We start from the raw sequence: 6,143 nt of genomic DNA, 5'->3' as shown, positions 1-6,143 counted from the left end.
GATTTGATTTAGAGGCACATAAATGTCAAAAGACCAAGTTCTTTATTATTTTCTGAAAACAATCAATTAGGATAGTGAGGTAACAATACAAGTTGAAAAAGTACAAATGGCTAATAATTTTTAAAAAATATTTTATCTATTATTTTTTATTTTATGTATATGCCTGTATTGCGTGTGTGTAGGTAAGTGCACCCATGTTGTGCAATGCCCACAGAGGACAGGAGAGCCTGTCGGATCCCCAGAACTGGAGTTACAGACAGTTGTTAGCTGCCATGTGTGCTAGTATTTGAACACGGGTCTTCTGCAAGAACAGCCAGTGTTCTTAATCTCTGGGCTGTCTCTTCAGCCCCATGACTAACAATTTTTAAAAAAAATATTTATTTATTATATTTATTTTATGCGTATCGGTGTATTGCTTGCATGTGTGTAAGTGGTGCTCCTGTGTCATGCAATGTTTGCAGAGGGCAGAAGAAGGTATTGAATCCCCTAGAACTGACAGACAGTTGCCAAGTGCAATGTAAGTACTGGTAATTGAACCCAGGTCTTCTACCAAAGCAATCAGTGCTCTTAACCACTGAGCTATCTCTCCATCTCTAGATGACTAATAATTTAAAGAAAAATTAGAGAATAGAATGTACTTGGAAGACTTTGAGACATCCTACATGCTTTGTGGATAAAGAAGGCCACATATATGTGCAAAGGTACTCCCATAACAAGATAAATATCTGCAAAAGTCATATCTTACCTCCTGTTCAACTTAACATTAAAGTACAAATACTGAGTGATTGAAACAAAGAGTTGTAATGTTTTGAGGGTTTTTTTTTCTTTTCAAATATTTATACTTCTTTCTTGAATGTTGAAACCTTCATTTTTATTTATTTTATTCACCAACGTTTGGGGGAAAATGTTTTTTACAACACCATTGATTTCAATATCATCACTGTACATCTCAGGCACACATACATTATTCTGAGTCAGGATATAACTGAATCACAAATAGGTTTATATTTGGTATACACATGGTATAAGATTAAAGGCAAGGCATGTATTTATTTTTGTTTGTAAGAATTAATCGTATCAGGAATACAAATTATTGTAAGATTGAATACATTTTTTCCATATAGTTCTAAATGTTCTCAAAACAAGACTAATTTGGTTTGCAAGGTCAAGTAAAATTTCAACTTGTGAAGATTTATTACAAACAGTTTGTCTCAGGAAAAGTCAATTTCACACTATTTGTCATATACAAATAATGTAGGAACAGAAATACTTGAGGATGAAATGAAAGTCTACGAGACAGTAATGTGAATCCATGTGAAGAAATAAAGGTAAAGGTAAGCAAATATTAAGAGAATGTTTTAGCTTGCAACACTTTTTCTTTATCATTTATTCATTAATCAAATATGGCATACCTTAATAATTATGAAATATTTATAATATATAAGGCAGTAATATAGAACTCTTATATTCTCATTAAATACAATATGTATTTCTATAATATTTTTATCATGAAAAAAAAACATATATTGTAATTTAGTAACAGCAAAACCAAGGGAGAAATGTCAGAAGCCACAGTGTACAAAAGTTTTGTCTACCACTGAAATGATATTGATCCAAAATATACCATTTAAACTACAAGTATCAAGATTATTTTTCAAAGAAACCAATAACACCTTTATTAAGAATTCTATTAACTACATAACAAATAAATAAAATTATATATAAGAACATATTTATTTATTGCCAAAAAACAAAGGAGGAAGGCGCATAAAAGAGACACAATATATTGCAAATCAACATAAAGATAGAGATTACTCATTAGCAGTTACATTAAATACAGACCATTGTGCACAATGGCGAAAAAGGACAGATATGTAAGATACATTAAAATAACAAAATTTAACAATATGTTGTGGATAAGATACATACTTCAGACCCAGTGCATTAAAAAATTTGAAAGTAGAAGTTCAGAACTGCTCAAGCAGGACTCTGGTAAGTCCAATAAAGTTCATTGCCTCCCTACCCCATTTCTCTCATTGATCCCCACTCTGTCTCTGTCCTCTGCCAGCCTCTCTCGCAGGTGTGCTCCAATCACTTAACCTCAAACCCCAGGACTAACTTCCCAAACCAGATTAACCAACCACCCTACCATAGTCCTCTAAGCCCTCACCTAGGCAGTCCCTTCACCCCCAAATTCCCAGTCTCTAGAACAGACAGACAGACCTGCTCAGCCAGGACTCTAGTAAGTCAGATCAAGCTCATTCCATCCCCACCCCATTTCTCTCATCCACAACCACTCTGTCTCCTGCCAGCCTCTCTCACAGGTGGGCTCCAATCATTTAATCTCAAATCCCAGGATTAACTTCCCAAATCAGATTAACCAACCACCCTGCCATAGACTTCTAAGTCCTCACCCAGGCAGTCCCCTCACCTATATGTCCCAATGGCAATGCAAAAACTTCAAAAATATGAAAAACCAGGAAAATGTCCACAACAAAACCCACAAGTCCTGAAGAAGTGCACAAGATTGTGATTCATCCTCTAGAACCCCAGGACACAGAATTTAAAATAATAACCATAAACATGATCAAAGAATTATACGAAAACACAGAAATACCACTCGAAGAACTCAAAGAGGAAAGGCATAAACTTTTGGCAGAGGCTCAAGAATATACAAATATATGGCTTAATGAAATATCAAAAACAATTCATAATTTGAAAAAATTATCTAAAAATCACTAAAGAGATAGAAATAGTGAAGAAAACCCAAATGGAAATGATCTCGGGACTGAAAGACTCAATAAACCAATTAGAAACAAGAGGAGAAAGTCTCAGAAGCAAAATGAATGAAATGGAAAACAGAATATCATGACTGAAGGATAAAGTTGAAGATCTGGACTCCTTAAGCAAAGACTATGCAAAATTCACAAAATCACAGGAGTGGAACTCTCAGGAAATGTGGGACAAAATGAAACTTATAGGCATACAGGAAGTAGAAGAAAATCAAACCAATGGCATCAAACAGATCTTCAATGGGATTATAGAAGAAAACTTCCCTAAATTAAGCAAAGATATACCTATAGAGATTTAAGAAGCACACATTACACCATTAAGGCATGATCAGAACATAAAGTCCCCACGACATATCATAGTAAAAACATTAAATGTACAGAACAAAGAGAGGGTTTTGAAAGGTGCTAGAGAAAAACAAGTTAAAAATAAAAGAAAATCAATCAGAATAACAGCTGACTTTTCAGTGCAAACTGTGAAAGCCAGAAAGGCCTGGAAGAAAATATTCCCAGTTCTAAATAAACGATGGATGCCAACCCCACATATTTCATCCAGCAAAACTATCTATCAAGGTCCCAGGGGGCACAGAAAATTTTCCATGACACAAATAGGCTGAAAGAATTCATGTCTCCCAAACCAGCACTACAGGGAATACTTGAAACAATACAAAGGACCAAAGAAAGGAATGAATATTCCCAAGAGGTTACAGAAAGAAAGTAAAGAAAGGTGTAACAATGGAAACACAAATAGGGCCACAAACACAAAGAAATTAAAATGACAGTACACAATCCGCACCATTCAATATGAACACTAAATATTAACAGTCTCAACTACCCTGTCAAAAGACACAGGCTAGTGCAATGGATCAAGAAAGAAAACCCATCCTTTTGTTGTCTTCAAGAAAATCATCTCACTTTCAAGGATAAACACTATCTTAGGGTAAAAGGATGAAAAAAATAATCCAAGCAAATGTCCTGTCCCTAAGAAGCAAGCCAGTGTTGCAATTTTAGTATCTGACAAAATAGGTTTCAAATTAAAAATCATCAGAAGAAGGAGGGTTACTTCATTCTAATCAAAGGAAAAACTGACCAAATAGATATTACAATCATGAACATTTATGCACCAAACTCTGGAGTACCCAATTTCATAAAATCAGTAGTCCAGAACAATAAAACAGAGATTGGCACAAACTCAGTGGTAGTGGGTGTCTTAGTTTGTTTCTTCATTGCTGTGACAAAATACTCTGACCAATACCAACTTGGGGAGGAAAGGGTTTATTTATCTTACATATCCTGGGTCACAGTTCATCTGGGAGCCCAAGGTAGGAACTCAGGGCAGGAAGCTGGAGGCCGGAGCTAGAGCACAGGCCATGGAGGAACGTTGCTTACTGGCTTGCTCCTCTGGCCCCTGCTCAGCCTGCTTTCTTATGCAACACAGGACCACCTGCCCAGGGATGGCACCACCCATAGTGGGCTGGGCCCTCCCACATCACTCATCAAGAAGATGCCCCTCAGACATGGCCACAGGCCAGTCCAAAAGAGGCGATCCCCCAACTGAGGCTCCTTCAACCCAGGTGTGTCAAGTTGATACTAAAGCTATCCAACACAATGGGCAACTTTAATACTCCACTTTCTTCAATAGACAGGTCAAGTGGACAAAGAATAAACAGAGAGACATCTGAATTAAATACCATACTGTATGAAATGGACCTAACAGATATACACAGAATATTCCACCCAACCACAGAAGAGTACACTTTCTACTCAGCAGCTTATGGAAGTTATTCTAAAATGACCACATTCTGAGACACAAAACAAATCTCAACAAATCCAAAAAAATTGATATAATTCCATGCCTTCTATCAGACCACAGTGCAATAAAGCTTACAATCAATAGCAAAAGAAGCTCTAGTAAGTATGCAAACTCATGGAGATTAAAAAACACACTCCTGAATCATGAATGAGTCAAAGAAAAATTAAGAGAGAAATAAAAGTATTCCTGGACCAAAATGAAAATAGAACACTATGCAACAAATTCTCTGGGACACCCAAAAAGCAGTCCTAACAGGTAGGTTTATAGCTTTTAGTGCCTGCATTAAAAAATCAGGAAGAACACATGTAAATGACTTAGCAATACAAATCAAGACTCTGGAAAGGCAAGAACAAACCAACCCCAAACCTAGTAGACAAAAAGAAATAACAACACTCAGAGCAGAAATTAATGAAATAGAAACAAACTAACTAAAATAGACAATTTAACATAAATGGTTTCAGATTTCAATATTACATTTCATAATGGTTCCCAAACATTGAAATATACTTTCTCTGCCTGGATACATGAACATTTTCTTATCAGAACATTTGTTAGACTATAAAGAGGCCTTAATAAATGGTGAATCATGCAAAGAATGGTCTCTGACAACAATTAAATGAAACTAAATATCAGTAACAGAAGACAAATTGAAAAAAATCATAAATAATGCCTTTAATTAATAAACATAATAGAAGGCATTGCAAAACAATGATTTTGTTTCTCATTTCAATTTATTTGAACAGAACATAAACAAGGACTATGTATGGACAATTATGGCATATAACTCAAACATTATTTAGAGAAAAATAATTAGTTCTAAATGCATATTTTTGAAATTAAAAATGTCTTAAATCAATATCTTAAACCCATATCATAAGAAAAGAACAAGCTAGACACAAAACAAGCAAAAGAAAATAAAATAGGCAATATATATGTATATTATATATGCACCATCTATAAAAGAGGCTATTATGGAATATCAAAGAATTCGGTTCATTGAAAAAAAAATGTTAATGAATGTTAACAGACATTTGGCTACATAACATAAAAATGAAAAAAAAATTCAAAATTTCTATATTGCTCAGCAGTAAGTGAAGAATTAGAGAATGAACATTGCTTCTGATCTTATGAAAATAAAAATATTATATGGGAATTTTATGAGCAGTCCTACAGTTGTATAAACAGTGAAATGAACAAATTTTTGAAAGGTCATAAAGTACTAAACTATCTTTAAAAAGAAGGAAACCTGAATACAACTATAACAATGGAGACAGATCAGAAGGCAGTTTTGTGTACAATAGTGGTATTCCTCAAGCTGATTTACACATTCAATTCAATGCACACCAGACTCCACTGTGTGACTTACGTTTCTCAACACCAATTGAATCAACTTAAGAAAAGAAAATTTTAATTCACTTCATGATTTCAGTGGAGTTTTAGCTCACAAGGCAGATTTCATGATTCGGGGAGCATGTGGCTGACAATCCTCTCATGGAATGGATCAGAAATCAGGGGAAACTAGTCAGGAACCAGGGACAAGG

Source organism: Nannospalax galili, unplaced genomic scaffold, assembly GCF_000622305.1.
Source record: "Nannospalax galili isolate Female #2095 unplaced genomic scaffold, S.galili_v1.0 scaffold937, whole genome shotgun sequence".
Classification (NCBI taxonomy): domain Eukaryota; kingdom Metazoa; phylum Chordata; class Mammalia; order Rodentia; family Spalacidae; genus Nannospalax; species Nannospalax galili.
Note: the sequence above shows the minus strand (reverse complement) of the source record.